The sequence below is a fragment of the Galleria mellonella genome, unplaced genomic scaffold (assembly GCF_026898425.1).
Source record: "Galleria mellonella isolate WM207_F2 unplaced genomic scaffold, CSIRO_AGI_GalMel_v1 utg19, whole genome shotgun sequence".
Taxonomy (NCBI): domain Eukaryota; kingdom Metazoa; phylum Arthropoda; class Insecta; order Lepidoptera; family Pyralidae; genus Galleria; species Galleria mellonella.
In genome coordinates this window covers 2,320,916-2,341,867 of record NW_026442028.1, presented here as the reverse complement: position 1 = coordinate 2,341,867, position 20,952 = coordinate 2,320,916, and the positions used below count along the sequence as shown (strand labels likewise).

At 32.4% G+C, this 20,952-nt stretch overlaps 1 protein-coding gene across 5 annotated transcripts in view; it reads right to left on the bottom strand.

Moving 5' to 3' along the window:
* LOC113521184 (prolactin-releasing peptide receptor-like) overlaps positions 1 to 20,952 on the bottom strand; it is a 187,270-nt gene that overhangs the window by 47,786 nt on the left and 118,532 nt on the right. Inside the window, exon 2 of one of the 5 annotated variants that reach the window (XM_052894113.1) lies at positions 7,576 to 7,605. The exons of 3 other annotated variants lie outside the window; for them this stretch is intronic. The gene's annotated coding sequence lies outside the window, so the exon portion shown is untranslated. Of the gene's footprint in view, positions 1 to 2,103; positions 2,218 to 7,575; positions 7,606 to 20,952 lie in introns of those variants that run through there. One more of the 5 variants, XM_052894115.1, reaches the window with a different exon arrangement.

The window sequence follows — 20,952 nt, the reverse complement described above, 5'->3', positions numbered from 1 at the left end:
ATCATAGACATGAAATAAAATAGATGTCGCGATTGTAGTTTGCATTCTATGGAAGAGTTTTATTGGCTCCTGAGTAAAATTTGATTCGGAGTTCCTACTTTTCGTCGTTTTTACGATATATACTTTTTAGTATAAAGAATTAATAATTTAGAAAAGCGGCGGTGCAGAAGGGGATTTGCTGAATAATTATCATTAGGGGGCATCCATTAATTACGTGAGCTCAGAATAGGGGGAGGGGTCTAATGAATTCTCACCAAATCTCATTTAAACCGAGGGGGGGGGGGGTAATCAAAAATCTCACGTCAACTTCAAAAAATATAAAATATTAAAGATATTACCAGAATATTAAAGATAAACGTAGACGTTTCCAGTGATTGTCTTCCTGCACTATTAGAAATCCCAGATGATATGTGTCCAATTATTTCGATTGAAAAAATACACAAGTCTTCATGGATTGAGTAAAAATTTAAAAGAAAGTGTTGTTTTTATGTTTTTACTTTGAATTTTATTTAATTTAAATAAATTAATTATAGTATACCTGAACGATTTATTATTTTCCCGAATAATAAATATAAATTAAGGTTAAAATATTTTTTGCGTCAATCTCACGTAAGGGGAGGGGGGGTCAAGGCAAATCTCACTAAATCTCACCTATTAGGAGTCTAAACTGATCGAAAAAGAGCTCACGTAATTAATGGATGCCCCCTTACTAATCCAAGTACTATTATAAATGCAAAAGTGTATTTGAATTAATCTTTGAACACAGAATACTTTATATACAATTTTACGCGTACAAAGCCGCGGTATATAGCTAATTAATGAATTTATTTGTTACTGCTTGGTGTCTTAATGGCTTAACTAATAATCCTGAATTGTATATAGGTAATATTTGACAAAGAAGGACATAAGTTACTTTTTGTTAGAAAAAATGGAATGGTAACCTCACCTGCGCAGTGAGTTTCGCTAGTGGGGCAACAGTGAGAGATCATAGGCAACGATAATAAATAGAGTTAGACCATAGTGATGAATTCTACAAGAACAAATCGCAATGGTTTCCAGTGAGAACTGCGGCTTTTAGACCGCATTACTAATAGTCCTTTTTTCCATCATATGTATGTTATTAAGTATATAAGTATATTTTTATTATTTATTTCTTTCACCCATATTTTTTCTTTTTTTTTTTATAACTGGTAATGGCTGGAAAGAAGCCATATAGTATATTCGAAAAAAGAAAAAGAATTATTTGAATTTTAATATACCATTCTTATATATCTCGATGTAATGTTTAATAGCCATAGATTTAATATGTAAATAAATATAAAAACACTAGTGGAACAATAGAAGTGGTATCGTTTTGGAGTTCGTTGTCTAATAACATTTCATAACCGTTACACCTATTTTTGCCATGAAGTAGCCATAAGTGCGCTTTTATCTTAATTGTCGATAGAATAGACTTTGCTTAATTCAAATTGCTTATTTTGAGGATGAACTTTGAAAACACTTAGTCATTATTGTAAAATTATTTCTAGGATAAGTTCCTTTTAATTAATTGTTTTAAAGAAATTTGAAGTCTATAATTGTTTTCACTGAGTATTAATTAACTTTCTCAACCTCGCGTCTTTACTGGTTAAAATAATGCCATAGGAACTTCCCAGTTCGAAATTAAGTTTTCCATTATTGTCATTCGTCGATCCAATTTGAGATTATTACGACCGTCAGCGACTTTCTCTATAAAACTTCTATTTGGATTAGGATTTTCTATACTTTTAAAATTGTGAAAAACAATTATTGTTTAACAATAACTACGAGTATTATGGGCCCTTCGTATGGGTTATATTAATACAGACTTTACTCATATAACTTCGGGATTACTCGAGTAGTTTCGGATTGGATCGGATAACTGAGTTCGAATCTAGGTATTTAGTATGCGAGTAAAACCAATATAAATAATTATAAGCATAAATGTTTATAACTGTGCGATTGTTGCACTGAGGTAGTTAAAGGTCACTAGTTCAAATGGATATGTGGACTGTATATATGGATTGAATGAATGTATCTAGATGATTCTCGTCCAAATTAGTGAGTAATAGAAGCTCCACCAACCTTAAGGCTCACGTTCACCACGGATGTACGAAGCACTGCTGATAAACACGCACGGCGATCCACTAGCAGTTTGGAATAGCAGCCTCTCAATGTTGGACAGGAGAACACTCTTATTTGTACCGAACACGGTAAGCACGGCTTCCGGAAGGCTATCAGTATGTATTGTGAAAAGTTCACACTTCACTTGAATCAGTAGGCGCTCACGGGCGCTCTGAGAGGCGTTCACCGAACAAGTGTCATCGCAATATCCACTGATGACAGTTAACCACAAAATTGATGGAACAAAATGTGTGATTACCCACCAATATTGGATAAGCATCGAACAATAACATATAATATATATATATATATATATATATATATATATATATATATATATATATATATATATATATATATATACAAATATAATCATATTATCTTTACTAATTATAATATTATGAAAAGTAATGTATATATATTATGTATTAGTATATTATGAAATATAATGTGAAAGTGAGTTGTTTAGTTTATCACCTTTTAACGTTTTAACGGCTTTATCAATTGTTATGAAATTTGGTAGACATGTACTATGTGGAATGGAGAAGGATATAGGATATTTATATTATCTTGCTCAGTAAACATTTCTCGGTTACGCGAATGAAGTCGCGGGTTAAAGCTAGTATAATATAATATTATAGATCTTAAATTATACCTTAATGTTGATTAAATTAATAAACAAATTTAACGGTTTCTAAAATATATTTTATGTAAAATACAAATTATTGATTTTATTATTAAAAATATACGTAAAACGTATATAAAAGTAAAAAAAAAAAAATGATTTTAATTAAGGCAGACTTTAACACGTTTGTTTATTATATTCATATATTGTCCATTATATCCAGATATGCATATAGACTCTCATTTGTTGGTATTTATGTGATGTGTGAACGCACGGAGTATTGTAAATTACGAGTGACAGTACCCATTTGTCTGATATGTGATTGTAAAAGTGATAACTGTAATATATGATTAAACAATTTTTTGATGAACTTAGAATGGCAAACAAGCTGACGACCTACCTAATGGAAAATGGTAATCGTCGCCTATAGACATGAGCAGTACCATGGACATAACAGAGTATACTGTTTCGCCCATGATACCCCCATGTGTTGCTATTTCAGAGGACTAAGGTGTTATTCCTCTGTTCCCTGTAGATTCACTGCCATATCTCACCCTTCAAACAGAAACACAGCCATGCAAATACAACTGCTTCACGGTAGCAACACGAATGGGACAGAAGTGTCCAAGCAAACGACTTTTATACAAAGTCTCTCCTGGTTGCTACTGATATATGACGTTTTTAAAGAGGATTTTTTTATTATAGCACTACATGTGACAACACCATCCTGAGCGAACACAGAGACAATATGGTCTATAAATACGATTAACAGAAAAGAGAATTATTTACTCATAATGATTGACTGCACTATGACGGAACACGTTTTTCTATCGACTTCAAAAAGAAGAATGCCACACAAAAACCGACTTCAATTGTGACAAAATCCGTTATTTTGAACTAAAAACTAAACTAATAAAATAATTTTGATAAAATTTCCGTTATTATAATTAGCACCTATTCAAATCAAATTAAATTTATTATTTTTATTTATTACAAAATAAAGTCATTTATTGTCTAACATTGTTTCTGCCAGTATTTATCTAGTGGCCTTCATGTATGAGAATTAGAGATAGTCTTATCGCTTCAAGTGAAGAGGTAATCGTCACGACATGGATCAATTGGCGATATAATATGTTGCCAAAATCATATCTGTATGTACAAATAGACGTTTTTTTATACTAGTATGGTAGTAAACAAATATACACTCCGTTTGATGGTAAACGGGGTTACCGTAGCCTATAGACGCTTGTAACAACAGTGATGTCACGTGTTGATTATCGACCTTTAAGAAACCTTAATACACCCTTTTTGAAGAACCTCATGCTTTAGTCTCTAGGGAAAGCCTCGGCAGGAAGATTATTCCACAACCTGAGTGTTCGCGGAAGGAAGCTCCTTTGAAACCGCACTGTGTGTGACCATTTTGGTGCTAAGGTGTGAGGATGGATTCTCTGCCGATGGCGAAAATGCGATAATGAAAGGTGGCTGTAGGCGTCACATTGATAAACGTTGTTCATATATAATAATAAACACAAAAGTTTAAAGTATTAGTTATTATTATTAATATCAGAATTTCTAATTTCTTATTTTGGGTAATAACAATGATTAAAAAGTGGACCGCATAATTAAGTTCGTTTTTGGAGGTTTTTTAATAATTTCTCGAAAGCGATGCCAGTTAATAACATCGTTTTATTTTTCCTGTTATATTCACAAATATGCCCTTGTGGTACCGGCATAGAATAGGTTTTTACACTTTCTTTTCCTGTGGATGTCATAAGAGGTGATTAAAGGAACTTAATGATAGATAATTGGACAGCAGCGTCCTTCTTAAAACATATATATATATTCTTTATTGCACAAAAACATACAGTAACAACAATAAGTTAATAACAATGTTAGCAAAGGCGAACTTATCTCTAAAAGAGATTTCTTCCAGTCAACCTAACGCAGTGGCATAGGAAGTAGTGAGTGGGCAGTAGTAGTGCAAGACAGAAATTTAAATAAATATTTACATAAATTATAAATAATTATATATATACACACATACATTCACATATATACATACATACACATACACATATATATACATATACACATACATATACACACATACATACACACGTTAAATACAACATATAAATATCAGATACAAGAGAACACAATGATGACAGTCTTCTAATCATTTTTATATTTAAATTAAATTGGAAAGATAAAATGATTTTAATCTTTTTTTTTTGAAGGAACTGCTAGACGGGCTATTCTGAATGTTCACGGGAAGTTTATTCCACAGCTGTACAGCACGATATGCAAATGAGTTACCCATAAAATGGGTTTTACAGTTGGGAAGCTTCAGTACCCTGGACTGGTTCAGACAAAGACGTCTAGGTCTGGAAGGAGGAGATCACCAAAGCATAACTGTAGTTACCAACCCGCTTGCCAAGCGTGATATCTATTAACTAAACCCCCCTTATGGGGGAGACCTATTTTCAGCAGTGGACAGTTAACGGCTGATATACTCGTAATAATAAATATAGTGCGTAATCTTGTCATTTTTCTTTAATAATCATCATCTTCCTGCCCTTATCCCAATCATTTGGGGTCGGCGGCATGATTTTATCCATATTACAAAAAGATTTGGTTTTTAGTTTTACGACCGGCCACCTGCTTGACCTCAACCCTTTTTGGGAATTTTTCTGCAATAGTTATATTTTATATTTTATACACTAAAAATATATTCTCATATTATGTTATTATTATAAATAATTAGTTTACTAATTGTAACCTGTACAATATATTGTTTTACATTGTTACTTAATTATAATTAACCATAAATACTTACACAGAGAAAACAATATTCAACGAACATAAACTTACAGGCGAAGTCGTAAAATGTTACGTAAAATTAAGTAAAACATTAACTTACATTGTATTCTAATTATACTCGTATTTAGCAAAAACTTGGAATTATAATTATTTGTAACAGCTCGCGATACAGCCGTGAACTGTAGTGTCACTCTACGAAGTCAAATTCAAATTTCACTAACGGATCATCGAGTGATTTATACTTGGTATTCTGCAAATTAGTAAGATCGATAATAACATCACTTCATTAACGGCGTAGTGAAATGGAATATGTGTGTTACTATCATTAGGAACTCTGCGTATCGTGTATCGTATCTCTCTATTTAGAAAGTATGCGTATGAGTCTACTAAGAACGGTATATCCAGAGTTAGAAGGCCATAGATATCTTTAACCGCAAGATATCATAAAGGTAATACAGTAAATTTTAAATTTTCGCGTTGTTTACACATATTTTTAGATTCACAATCGGGACTTAACGCGACGAAAAAGCTTTTAAAGGTAAATAGTACCTGCTTCATAATTTGCGTTAAGCCCCGATTGGGTATTTAAAAATATAGGTAACATATATGATCTATAAAATGAGAGTACAAGGCAGGGGAAAACACAAAAGATTCCAAAGGGTCGACGTGCAACTGCTGACTGCTGTCTCCAAAGCAGCTGCTGTCTGCTAAGCAGCTGACTCCATATGTGAATAAAAGATGAGATAAGATCTCGCCTTTTATTTAGATTAGGAACTCACTTTAATTTTTAAAACTTATTTTATTTCGCTACGTTGTTACTTTAACGAAACGCTTTTGACATTGATCCTACTTGTTTACAGAATAACATATTCAGATCCTTCAGTTCTAGATGAAGTGACATTTTTGAAAAAGTGCAAGTGGAGTACAATGCGAAATGAAATGTGAAATTTCACAGAATATAATAGTTTTACATATGATTATACATATTCACTCTTGAGGCCTCACGACTCTGGAATGCGCTACCCATGGACATAAGACAAATTTCTAACAAATTTATTTTTAAGAGATAAGTCTACGAATATCTTTGGAAAAAACTGTGAAAGCAGTTCATTATCTTCATCATCATCACTTTTGATCTCTATCGTCGTTTATTTGTGTTATCGTATATAATCTATAAGTATGTAGGTATATTTATATATGCATATTTATATTTGTATGTATGTATTTTTATTACATATTTGTATATTTATGTTATATTTATTTAATATATTCATGTATGTATATTTATATAACCTCTATTGTATGTGTTGTAATTTTTTTCACCGCATATTCAAATTTCTGTTTAGCCAAAGGTTGACTGGGAGAGAATGCTATATAGTATTAAGTCCGCTTCTTGTACCAGACATTTTTTTTTGTAATGTGGTCAATAAAGAATAAATATATAAATTATTGAGACCGAAAGCATTCGGGCAATCCCGAAGTTAATACGTGAGTAAAGTTGCTATAAATAAATATAATACAGTATGACTCACGATAGTTGTTATTCAACAAAGTTTAGAATACTGATTTATATTACGGTCCATCGTGGCGCAGTGGTAGGCATGTCGTTTTGTGTAAATGAGTTTCTGGGCTCAATTCCCAGTTGGGCTAGTTTAGAAAATGAACTTTTCAGAATTAGCTCGTATTTTGGTGTTTTGGGTTGTATCGTTACCTGCTTTTTCATGACACATGGTGTCATTATGTGGCAATTATTACGGTAAATTTCACCAAATGCCAATATTTTCCATATTATCATAATACCATATTAACATAATACTCCACCGTGCGTTTTTCAAGGCACTTTCTTCTACGCACAACCACTCTTTGAAATCAACTTCCAACAGCAGTATTTTTGAACCGATACGACAACATAACCTTCAAGAAAAGAGCATATTCCTTTTTAAAAGGCCGGCAGCACACCTGCGCCATGGGCGGCGGTAGTCACTTACCATCAGGTGAGCCGCATGCACGTTTGCCCCCTGTGTTGTAAAAAAAAAATTAAAATTATTCAATTATATAATGATATTGTTTTAATGCAATTTAGAATGGCAAACAAACTGACAGCGTACCTAATGGAAAGTGGTAACCGTCGCCTATATATAGATATGAACAGTACCATGATACTTCAAATATATTTAGAAAATATTTTGCCATCCATTTTCAATTCCATTGAGAATCGAGACTGTTTTTATTAACTCTTTTTGTTAATTTCGAGTGCTTCAAATAAATCACAATCTTGGTAAGAAAATTGCGCATTTACGCAAAGAATTTTCTTTTCTTTGCCAGTGTCTCTAGAGAAATTTCTATTTGAAATTATTTATTAACATTTCAGTCATTTATTATTTGTAGTTTATAGTACATATAATATTTATATTCTTTACTGCATTAAAACATATAGTAACAACAATAAATTAATAACAATGTTAGCAAAGGCGAACTTATCTCTGAAAGAGATTTCTTCCAGTCAACCTAACACAGTGGCATAGGAAGTAGTGAATGGGCAGTAGTAGTGCAAAACAGAAATTAAAATAAATATTTACATACATATAATGTCCATCATTTGTATCTATAGTACGATTTACGCTTAGTTTGGAACTTGATGACGCTGTGTCACGTGTATTGAGAAGTACGTCTCTACCTCTTAATATACAGAAATACGATAGTGGAAAGAAAATAAACAAAAGGAAGTTTAACTCTCCAAGAGTTCCCTTTTAGTAAATCCAAAGTGGAAAAGAGCATCATTATCAGAGGACAGAGCGATGTACAAAACTGTGTCATTGAATAGATAGATAAAATTAATATTTAGCGTATGTAATCTGCCGTATGGTCTCGGCATAGAATGGGCGATCCCATGCTTTCCCGTGGGTGATGTAAGAGGCAACTAATGGAACTTAATGGTCGAAGGGTAGACAGCAGGGTCTCTTTTAAAACATCACTAAAGCATAACTGTAATTGCCAGACTGCCTGCCAAGCGTGATAACTACTAGAAAAATATACATATACCTACTACATATATGTATGTATATGTAGCAAGTTTGTGTTTGTTTATGTATGCAGAGATATTTATTTATTGTGTTATGGCAATACTCTTGTACCAGAGGGAGACTTTGTACAAAAGTTGTTTGCTTGGGTACCTCTGTTCCATTCGTGTTTCAACTGTAAAGCAGTTGTGTTTGCATGGCTGTGTTTCGGTTTGAAGGGTGGGATATGGCGTGAATTTACAGGGTAAACCTATAAGCCTTCCCCTTGGGGAGTGTTGTCAGTAGTTGCCACGCTTGGCAGGCGGGTTGGCAACTACAATTAGTCTTTAGAGATGTTTTCGGAGGGACGCTGCTGCCATTTCTCGCCCTCCCTTAGTCGACTCTTACGACACCCATGGAAACGGAAGGGGTGGCCTATTCTACGCCTGGACCATGCGGCAACAATATATTTATTATGGTTTAACATATAACCATTTTATTTTTATTTTCGCATGAATAATCCATCAGTATGTTTGAATAATAAATTTTATGCAAATATGTTTAACAATTTATTGATTATGTGATAAAAATATCGAAAGATGTTTATATAGATAGATAGATACTCTTTATTGTTTCCTCCAAAAGATTACAATAGTAAACTTATTATAAATATAAATAATTACAAGAAATAATCAATATAATGTATATTGATAATGTAAAAATGTAAACTATGGGTATATACCTGAAAATAAAGAGATTTATTACTATTATTATTCATAAAATTCCCTTCAAACATATATTGTATATATGTTTGAAGGGAATTTTATGAATTTACTATGTTTGTCGTTTCCGACCATTGTTCCGACTTCACCCGGAAGTTTTCAGAGTGCGGTGCGTCGCTGCGACGTAAAGGATTTAGGATATGACATATATGGACTGTTATATTACATTGTATATGGAATTTAGTACACAAATCTGTGTATTATTTTAAAAAATCGATTTGAAATGAATTAAAAATAATAATCATCATCATTTCAGCCATTATTCGTCCACTGCTGGATATAAACAAGCCCATAGACTGATATAAAGAACGGTCCTAAGCCACCTGCATCCACTGACTTCCTGCAATGCATTTCAGTTTCACTTTATCTAATGGGGGGTCATCCTACACTGCGTTTGCCCGTACGGGGTCGCTACTCAAGAACTAAAGAAATAAAAATAATGAAAGGTAATTATTAAATGTACAATCAAACTCTTTCAACAATTACAAAATCGCGCGGAATGTGCCGTGGAATGCTATTACTGCGTAAATATTGGTAGAGATTTATTTTTAAAACTATTAATAAATAAATCTCTACCACACACACATTACATATTAATTTATTTATATCTGTAACGTTGTGGGAACTAGAAATGTTATTGAAATATGGATTCCACAATTCAATAATTAGTATGTCTTTAAAAAATTTCATAACGGACGGCACATGAACTACTTCATTCAAAACAATTTCTTTCGTTCGTATATAACCTATTAATTCCAAATCCTAATTCCAAATTAACTTTTCAACCAATTAATCGAGTTAGATTCTTAGTTAGGTTTTAAGAAACGAACTTTTTTCAATGGGCCCGGATCTATGTATTGTGGGTCGTGCGCCCAGATATTCATTATCATAGTACATACGAGTATCATAGTAGCAGTATAGGTTTTCATACTACCTTAGCTTCAGAAGCAGACTGATTGTGTGGCACTTAAAAAAATATATAAAATTAATGTTCTACAACTGGGTATAGATATCTCTCAATAACAGGAAGATTTTATTATTCCTATCCTGGCTACACTGCTTGGTATAGGGTCCTATTTCAGATTTCTTTCTTTTAATCTCTAATATATTCACTTTTGTCCTTATAATCGGCTCAATCAACATCCTGCGAAGGAAAAAGTGCATCAACAAGTGTTCTCGCTTCACCCAGAATAATTATACTGAATTGTAATATTTTTATACCGAATTTCCTATAACTGTCTATTTAAAATGTATACAAACTCAAAACAATAAGGCAATATTGCCAGTCATGTTTTTTTTTTGCACAATTGTTTTCTCGCTCAGTTGCCATCAGAACTTTTCAACATTTTTTCGGAAAACAATGCGTAAAAAACAACCCAATCCAATAACGTGGGTCGCATTGAGGAAACGACTTCCAAATATCACAATACGAATATCAAATAAGCTAAAAAAAGATTTTGACCCGCAAAAAACAGCTACATCTTTTATAACAAAATTAATATTGACTACATTGTTTGTAGTATAACTATATATGTAGGCAGCGTTACCAGATTGGGAATGTTTTTTGTAACTTTGGGTAAAAAAAAAATTTGTTAACAAAAGAAGCATACGGTCTGTCTGATGATAAATGACCACTGTAGTTTAAGGATGCCTTTAACATTAGGAGTGTCGTGTACGCGTTGTCAACCCTGAAGAAACCATATTATCTCTTTTGAAGAACTCTATAATTATAGACTCTCAGGAAGACTTCAGCAGGGAGCTCATTCCACAACTTTCCCAGGAAGAAATTTCTCTAAACCGCACTGTACTATTCTAGTGTATGAGGATGAATTCCCTGTTCCGTGGTGGGATGATGAAAGATTATTGTAGGCATCATTTCGAACATTTTCTCAGAACACATTCCATTCTATTTATTATACAATAATTATTAGATGTTAAGTTATATTTGGCAAACATATTACGTAATGTAGACAAAAAGTTACTTAAATTTGTACTTTTGGAAATTGCTCATATAATATGAACAACTTGTATTTAATTTTCATAAACTATCTACGGATGGTGACAAATTGGTATATCTTAGTAATATTGTATGAAAATGTTTTTTTTTTTTTATACAACTTAGAATGACAAACAAGCTGACGGCCCACCTGATGGAAAGTGGTAACCGTCGCCTATAGACATGAGCAGTACCATGGACATAACAATGTGTACTGTTTCGTCCATGATACCCCCTATGCGTTGCCATTCCTGAGAACTCAGATGTTATTCCTCTATACCCTGTAAATTCACGCCAATTGTAAGATCTTTGCATGTTTGTTATTAAATTGCGCTAAAGGGGAAACAAATTTGAATGAAGTTTGATACACCAACATACTAGTTCCCGCGGGTAAAGCCGAAGGAAACCGGAGAGAGATTTTACATAAAATTCATTGGCTTGAGTACCTCTGTCCTTTTTGTATTTCCGTCGTGAAGCAGTGTGTGTTTCGCTTAGTAGGAATATGGCAGTTGAAATTACAGGGTACAGAGACACAACACCTTAGTCCTAAGGAATAAGGGTTATCATGGGCGACACAGTATACTCTGTTATGTCCATGGTACTGTTCATGTCTATAGGCGATAGATAGCACTTTTCATAAGAGGGGCCGCCAGCTTGTTTAATAAAAAAATATATAAACTCAGTGGTTAATAACTTAATTACTGTCTATTAATTTGATGTATAATACTTGTATTTTATTTATAGACATAAAGATACATATAAAGTGGCATTTGCTAAAGAAAATCAACGTCATGTTCGAAAGAACATGACATACTCGTATAGCTGAGTGACACCATTTTAGTGCTTATTCTTTTCATATTTTTTTTGTTAATCGTTAAATGTTTTTTTTTTATTATTATGTGTTTTTAATGTGAAATTAAGCACTAAAATAAATATTTCTTTCTTTCTTTCTAAAGATGGCTTTTTTTAATATTAACGCTTGCAAATCTAAGGGCATCATTTACCCGTCACTGCCTTTGTGACATTAAAGTCTCGAGCATCTAGAAATTTCTAATACCCCATTAATCTTTCTATTTGAAGCTGTGTTTGTATTACTATTTTCAACAGTGAATACTCTAGTCCAGAATAGTTTACTATTTACTGTTTGAAATAGAAGTCACTCAAAAACCACTTCGTTTCATTTCGCGATCGATATGCAAATCGTTTGTCGAATATAAATCACATATTGACGTGTGCCATGATACTATTTGCGGACCCATTATGCTGCTATTAGTGATGGGCCGAATCGTTAAAAATGTATTTTTTTTTAATTTCGAATAATTCGAATGACGAACAAACTAATGGTGTATTTGCCAATTTTGTATACTTGTGTTACTTTGAGAGAAAAATACAGTTTCAGTAGTAGTAATATTTAAGATTTCACGCTACCTACCACTAGTGCCTATTCTTTCCGTGATTTCGTACTGTAATTGTAATTAACATTTCATTATTATTATTATATCAGCCATTAATTGTCAACTGTAAAATATAGGCCTCTCCCTATTGGGGGGTTTTGTCAGTAATTGCCACGCTTAGCATGTGGGCTGGCAACCGCAATTTAGTCTTAGTGGCGTTTTAAGGGAAACGCTGCTGCCCATCCCTCGTAAGTATATTGCATTTATACAATTACAGACATTTAAAATATTTTAACCAGTAATTATATTCTATAATCATATTTCAAATTGACGGTCACAATAATTATTAATTTTTGATAGATAATCGACGATATGGGTACGTCTTAGATTATATAGATAGAGTCTCGAGCCTCAAAAACGGGTCAACTTTTTATCAGCTAATTGTCAAATTAGCTGACTCGTTTTTTTTTATGAATGTTCTATATATTTACGCATACAATGTATCTTGACGTATTATTTCATAAATAAAATGAATATTTACGTATTAAAAAGATGCAGAAATTGTAAGACAAAATAAATATAGAAGTTATAAACACTCATATCTATTTATTACGCAAAATTGTATGAAAAAGTTGATTTGCTTTTTTCGAAGCAGTTATATGGAGACAATCTATCTATATCATCTAAGGGGTATCGATACGAATACGAATATGCGGCACATCACTAGTTGCTGTATAGAAGGGCGACAGCGCGGCGGGCTTGTATTTGTAACCCATTGAATGTTTACATTGATTTGATGATTTGATTGGAACGCCGATAGAGGGTGTAATTGGTTGTAACTGGGTTCGTCTAGAGATTCTGCGGGCGGTTTATAGAAATTGTATTCGTACTTACTTTTATTAGGAACAAGAAATCGTAGTTTCTGATTAGAGAAATATAAGTATTTTTTTTTTTTTTGTAATTACTGTGTATTAAAGTAGTTTCGCTGCCATGTTCATATTTTGTCGAATATAGTTGTTATTTTAATTAGGTATTTTATAGGTGAAAAAGTTTACTATTAGTATAAATACATATTATTTTACCAATGTATGAAAATTGTAATTGAACGAGGTTAATATTTAAGAAAAAAATATTTAAGGAGCCTCATTGAGAACTTAAATAATTATTTTAAGAAATTTTGTCTGTCTATCTGTCTGTCTGTCTGTATGTTTGTTCCGGCATTATGCAAAACCTATTGCATCAAATTGGATGTGGTTTAGATAGTAGTGTTGAAGAATATTTAACTTAAAAACTGGTATATGTTTTATCTTGATACGCTATAAAAACTTACATTTGGAGTATAACATATAGGTTTGAAACAAGGACAATGACGCTAAAGGAAAAAAAATTGCTTGAGATATTTGGAATGGGGATATGGATGAAAATGAAAAGGATAAGTTGGATAGAAAAAGTAACGAATGAGGAACTCTTAAAAAGGATGAATGAGAAAAACCAATAATAAAAACAAAAGAGTATAGAGAGAGCTGAGTCCTTTTAAAAATCGTTATTTGAAATAACGATTTTTTAAAAAGCATAGTAGAAGGAAACATACATGGTAAACGAGGAAAGGAATAACTACATGGGACAGATAAAGGAAACACTATGTGTCATGTCGTATAGGGAGGTGAAAGATATGGCATGGGATAGAGCTAGCTGGAAGAAAATGCATGAATTAGTTGCACCGACAAGAGGAAACTCTTAAATGAAAAGAAAGAAGCCATTAGTATAATTAATTGATTTTTCGATTATTGAAAACCTCGCATACGAAGTATCGGACAAAAAACTAGTTTATTCAAAATTATAAGACCAGTTTAATATATATATTTTTTTACATTCATCCACTTTGTAACAGTTATTGGATTTTTAATCGAATACTGCACCCTTTACAAAGGCACATCAGAATTTAATATTGTTATAAGGTAGTGTGCAGCGTGGATCAGAATAATTTAAAGTTTTGGTATACAAAAAACAACAGTTAAGGTTGTTAGGAAATTAATATGGGACCAAAACTAAGTAAACCCGTAACATGGGTTTGAAATTAACTTTCGTATTGTAATTAATTCTTTGTTTTTGTAATTTAATTGTATATATATATAAAAAAATATCGATTTTTATTAAATTTATTTGGGTAAACTAACAATGACAGAAGAAAGAATAATACAAAATATTAATAAAGAAAAATATTGGGTAATGTTAACACCGTTTACCACAATTTCGTTTCAAATATTATATAAATAGTCTAAATATAAAAAAAAAAAAACTGAAAAATTACGCGATTCTTTCAGAGATTAGTCTTTTAAAAGTATTAGGTTGTTTCTTAATAATATCAAAATCATTAAAAAAAGCGTTATATGAATTCCTAAGTCTAAGATTTGAACCTTTTTATAAATATACTTAAAAAAAATCAGATTCCATACAGTAATAATACTCGTTAACATGAAGTCTAAATGTATTTCAAATTACTTAACTAAATATGTGTTAAGTAACTCAAACTGTCCGTGAGTGATGAATTTACTAATAATTAACATCTACTACATGTTTATAAGATCAGTAAATTTAGAAATATAATATAGGGATGTTATACTATTTATACTAATATAAGAGTGGATCGTTTTCAGCAAGTACGACCTTTGTCCTATTTTGGTAGACCTTTCAACTGTGCTTTCAACATCGAGTTCTCAGAAAAGCCGATGTCCCCGAAATACAGAGTTTAAATTTTATAAAATACTTTCTAGGGACATTAACTTTTCTGAAGATTTAAACCCAAAAATGTTCACCGAAATTAAACAAAAATCTTACTTGTTGAAAATCACTGGAGTATACAATAAAAAAGAAGAGTTTGCTTGTTTGTTTAAATATGCTAATTTGTGAAACTAGCAATCATATTAAAAAAAATTATGTGTATTTGATAAATCATTTTTTAAGAAGATTTAGGTAGATTATTCAACATCACTATAGGATCATGAGCGAAGTTGTGAAATACAGCTATTACATGGTATATATATTATATACGGTATTATATATGGTATTTCTGCTAACTGCTAAATCTAGATTTTTTTAATGTATGATAATGGAATTACATCGGTATACACTGTACTGTATTTCTGAAGCTGACTACCGTGACGAATCTAATAATAAATCAATCATGATGGTTTCCAGGGGGAGCCACGAGGAGGTCGACCTGATAGGGTATATTGCTAGCAATGGGGGCTACTAATCCTCATTACTAACAATTCCTTCTCCCCCCCTGCTGAATCTAGATAGAAAAAAAAAACAAAACAATGATAGAAACAAAAACTGTCCCTTAAATAAAAATACGGGATATGATGGCATATCATCATCATCATCATCATCATCATCATCATAATATCAACTGTTAGTTGATAGTTGTTCACTGCTGAACATAGGCCTATCCCTAATGAAGGGTTTTACCAGTAGTGGCCACACTTGGCAGGTGGGTTGAAAATCGCAGATAGGCTTTTGGTGATGGTTTAAGAGGGACACTGCTGTCCATCTCTCGACCATTAAGTTCTCTTAGTCGTCTACAACGACACCTACGGGAAAAGAAAGAATGGTCCTTTTTATGCCACGGGACCTCACGGCATAATATCTTAGTGCTTGAAAATGATAACAAATGAGCATTATGAGCATAAAAATCACCGTGTTTTATGATGTCTATGGTGCTGTCAGTGTCTGTAGGCAATGTTAATAGTCGTGATTGTCGACATTTGGTAGAATTTGAAAGACTTTTGAAAAACCAGCTGGCTTCACTTGATTCTGTTGAACGCCGAGCCAAAAATTACATAGGGGACAATTTGATTTAATTTGATTTAAATTTCAAAATCTAGAACATCGCCACAAAAGGCCAAGGAGTGGAATTCTCTCCCTGCTTATATTTTTCCATCCAAAAATTCTATCGAATTTAAGACAAATGTGAATAGGTTATTCGTGGGCTCACGAGCCCCATCTTAGACCATATCAACGTTTTCCATTAGGTGAGATTGTAATGAATAGGGGTATCTTTCAATAGTAAAAATAAAAACAGTTGTACTCTTCCAAGAGTATCTGTAGGCGGTATTTACTTTCCATCAACTTGCCGTACCATGTTAATATATATAAAAAAAGTAATAAGCCTGCACAGAAGTAGAAGAATTGACCGCCTGCGTAATTCTATAATACGTAGTCGTATTCTCCCAATGTACACAGATCCTTGGAAATATGACAATGCTCCAATATATGAATCTATAGCCATGGTAGCCTGGCAGATGTAGTATAGTATTTTTAAGTTTTCTGCTTTTTGTTTGGCATATTACATTTTGTTTTATTAGCACTTTAACTACCCTATTACAGATTTATCTGACAAATGTTTTCGTGACCGTATCGTCCTGTTGTCTTTAATTGATACAAAAACTGTTTGTATATTTGTTTCTTTTATTTATTTACATTAATGAAGTAACAAAATAGAGATAAGATATAGGAGTAAGTAATATACAGCAATATTTTATACACTGGTCTAATAACGAAATGTTAAAAGTCTGTTAACCACAAAAAAAAAAAATTGGATAACAGACTTTTATTCGAAAATAGATATTCGATCGATATGGGCGATATTGATATGCGTGATGACCTTTTTTCCACCATTAATGCCCAGAGAAACCCAATATATAGATATCGGATCAGTTTCCATATTAACCATGTCTAACAAGATATAGAACAAAGAACTTTAAAACTACTTATAGTCAGAAATAGTCATAAAGTGGTACACAATATCTAGCCAATTTTTCTATAATAGCATACCGTATAACCATACTATTTTAAATCATATGGGTTCATAAATCAATCGAAAATAGAATGCACTATTTTCGACGGTTGGTTGCACTATGCCAGCTCACTAAGTGCTTTTTCACGCTACGTTTGAAGGATTTGAGGCTATAGGATGAAGAGAACACGTCACGGGGAAGGTACATTCCACAATGTTACGGTATGATTCAGGTATTTTAATGCTAGTGGCATGATAACTGTTACGACGCTAAACGGTTCAGAGCAGTGGTATCATTTAGTGTTGTTACTCTATCACTAACTGAATTCTTAGAAATAATAATGTACGTGGGTACTTAAGTTTGTCATACATATAAAAAATAAATTACTTATATAAATAGATTATAATTAATGTTTAGACATCAAAGTTTCTGCACTGTCATAGCACAATTTTTCTAGAGAATAATTCAACAAGAGGTCGACGATGTCGTCACCTACGCTGTTATTTTTAGTATCATACGAATATTACAATTTAAAATGTAATTAATTATGCATAGGTATTGTGAACTTTTAGCTCTTAATAGCAAATACTTTTTACCATATTTTAAACACACAATTCGGGATTTAACGCGATGTAAAAGTTTTTACAGGTAAAAAAGTATCTACATACTTATTTCTTTGTTGCCGTCGTTTCGTATATTTAAAATACGTGTAAACAACGTGAAAGTTTAAAATTAACACTATATATCAGTTTAATAAATAAATGAATATAATAAAACCACTATACATTAAAATGTTTTACATAGTTTTTAATATATTATATATTTATTTTATTTAATATTTTATTGTATACATTAAAAATATATAAAAATATGACAAAGGTAAACAGATGTACAAAGGCGAGCTTAACTCTAAAAGAGTTTTCTTCCAGCAAACCCAAAGTATCTTATTTAATATATATTACTAATATAAAATAATTGTAATTAGACGATGTCTGTATATAGAATATTAAAAAAAATGATATATTGTGTCTTAATAAGACAAATAAATCCAGATACAATAACTTTTGGAATTTTGTCTGTGTGCGTATTTGTTTCAGCGTTATGTAAAAATTAAATTTGAATTAAATGTGGTTTACATAGTTATATTCTAGAAAGTCTAACATAAAAACTGATCTTGACACTTTATCTAGAAGTATTCACTTCCTTCTAAAACCTACACGATCGATGTTGCGGACAAATTCTTGTAATCTATTTTTAATTGCAGTAATGCAATAATATTAAGCAAGTTATTTTTAAATTACTGAGAATATGACCTTTAGTATTGATATCGCGTATAGTTTGGTAACTATTGTAATTCCCTATTTCCAGAGAATTCTATTTTCAATAGTTCCCAAACTTTGGTCTGTTTCAGTAAAGTTCATGAAAAGGTAACAAAATGTGGTCGAAAGTGTCACAGTAACACTCTCTAATTGAAATTAGTAACGAATCAAAATATTAAATTGATTTTTTATTTATATATCAGCAGAGCGTTTTATAATCAGTTTATTTATATTTTTATTAAATTCTATTGAAATATAAACCTATATACTATGCACAGAAAAAAAAAATAGAATTTTAAAAATAGAGAGTAAAATTATCATTCAATATATTAATTTGTAGGTTTACTATTATTATTGTAGATGGAATAATCCACCGGTATTTGGTGGATGATAAGGTCGGGTCAGTTTGTCGTAGCGTATTTGCAGAGGATATATATTGCTAGCGTTGGGGAGCAGGATTAGGATTGTAGGTAATAAATGTATGTACTTATGTTCTATTTTTAGATATTTGGAATGGCGTAGGAATTAAAAATTATTGTTTGCTTACGCATATTTTACGAATGATATTCTCAATGGCAACTTCAATCGTCATTAAATTAATATGGTACTTATATGAGATAGATGTATGGTTCCGGCGTAGAATAGGCCATCCCTTCCTTTCTCATGGGTGTCGTAAGAGGCGACTAAGAGAGTTTAATGGTCGAGTGATAAACAACAGCCCAAAAACATCACCAAAGTCTAATTGCGGTTGCCAAACCTCTTACCAAATGTGGCAAATTCGAGCAAAGGCCCTCAAGGGGAAGGTCTATGGTCAGTAATGGTCAGTTAACGGCTGATATGGTGATAATGAGATAAAACCACATCGATTGCGAAATTATTTGAATTGAAATAAATATATTGGCGCATTTAAGATTATTATTATTATCCAGGGGGGGGGGGGGGGGGGCATGGCCTTGTTCCTTAAAAAGATATATATGTTCTTTTGAACATCTCTTCTTTTCTCAGCTGAAAGCTCTACTCCTGATCCGGAGGTGAGTTTCGGACAGTTCTGGGGTAGGCACCGGAGAGTTCTGGAGTGAGCATCGAAGAGTCCTGGGGTGGGCCCGGCCTACCTAACCTCTCCTTATAAATACGATATACCTCCTACAAAATAGGTTCAGAATTGGAGACTTATTATTATTGATATACGGTCTTTTTTTAAAAAAAAAAACTTCACAGTGCTAACCTTCTGTGTATGCTTTTTTTAAAGTTTGATTGATTGATTCGAGATTTAGTGGCAAAAAATAAAACAACTGGATGTATTGAGGGATCTCCTTCTTAAAGTAGTTAAGAAATAATGGTTATAGTTGTTTTCTCTTGAGAATTGACATTTGGACATAGTGTGGGTGTGTGTGTGTGTGTGTGTATTTATATTATTAGTGAAATAAATATCAGGCGGCCGAAGTTGTTTGTATTCTCTAGTGAGTATATTAAGAGATGTCTTTCCTTTCACGAAAAAGACATGTGACCTTTCAATACGTCTTTATTTTTATGAAATCAATCTGGATTTTCTACGTTATTTAATTAGGTTAACTGTGTTTCGGTATGAAAGGTGGGATATGGCAGTGATTATAAGGTACACAGGAATAACACCCGAGTCCTCAAGAATGCCAACGCATGGGGGGTACCATGGGCGAAACAGTATACTTTGTTATGTCCATGGTACTGCTCATGTCTATAGGCGACGGATACCACTTTCCATCAGGTGGACCGTCAACTTGTTGGCCACTCTAAGTTGCATAAAAATAAAAGTTTTTAAATAAGACTCTGATATAATAAATAATAATAATCATAATTAAGTACTAAAAAATTTGATAGTATATTTCATCATCATCATCATCGTCATCATCATATCAGCTTTTAACTGTTCACTGCTACATTACAGACACCTCTCCCTTGGAGGGTTTTTCTAGTAGTTGCTATGCTTGGCAGGCGGATTGGCAACCGCAGCTAAGCTTTGGAGATGTATTAAGGGGAATGCTGCTGCCCATCTCTCGTTCTATATATACTGTATATTACAGTATATTTGGTAGTTAA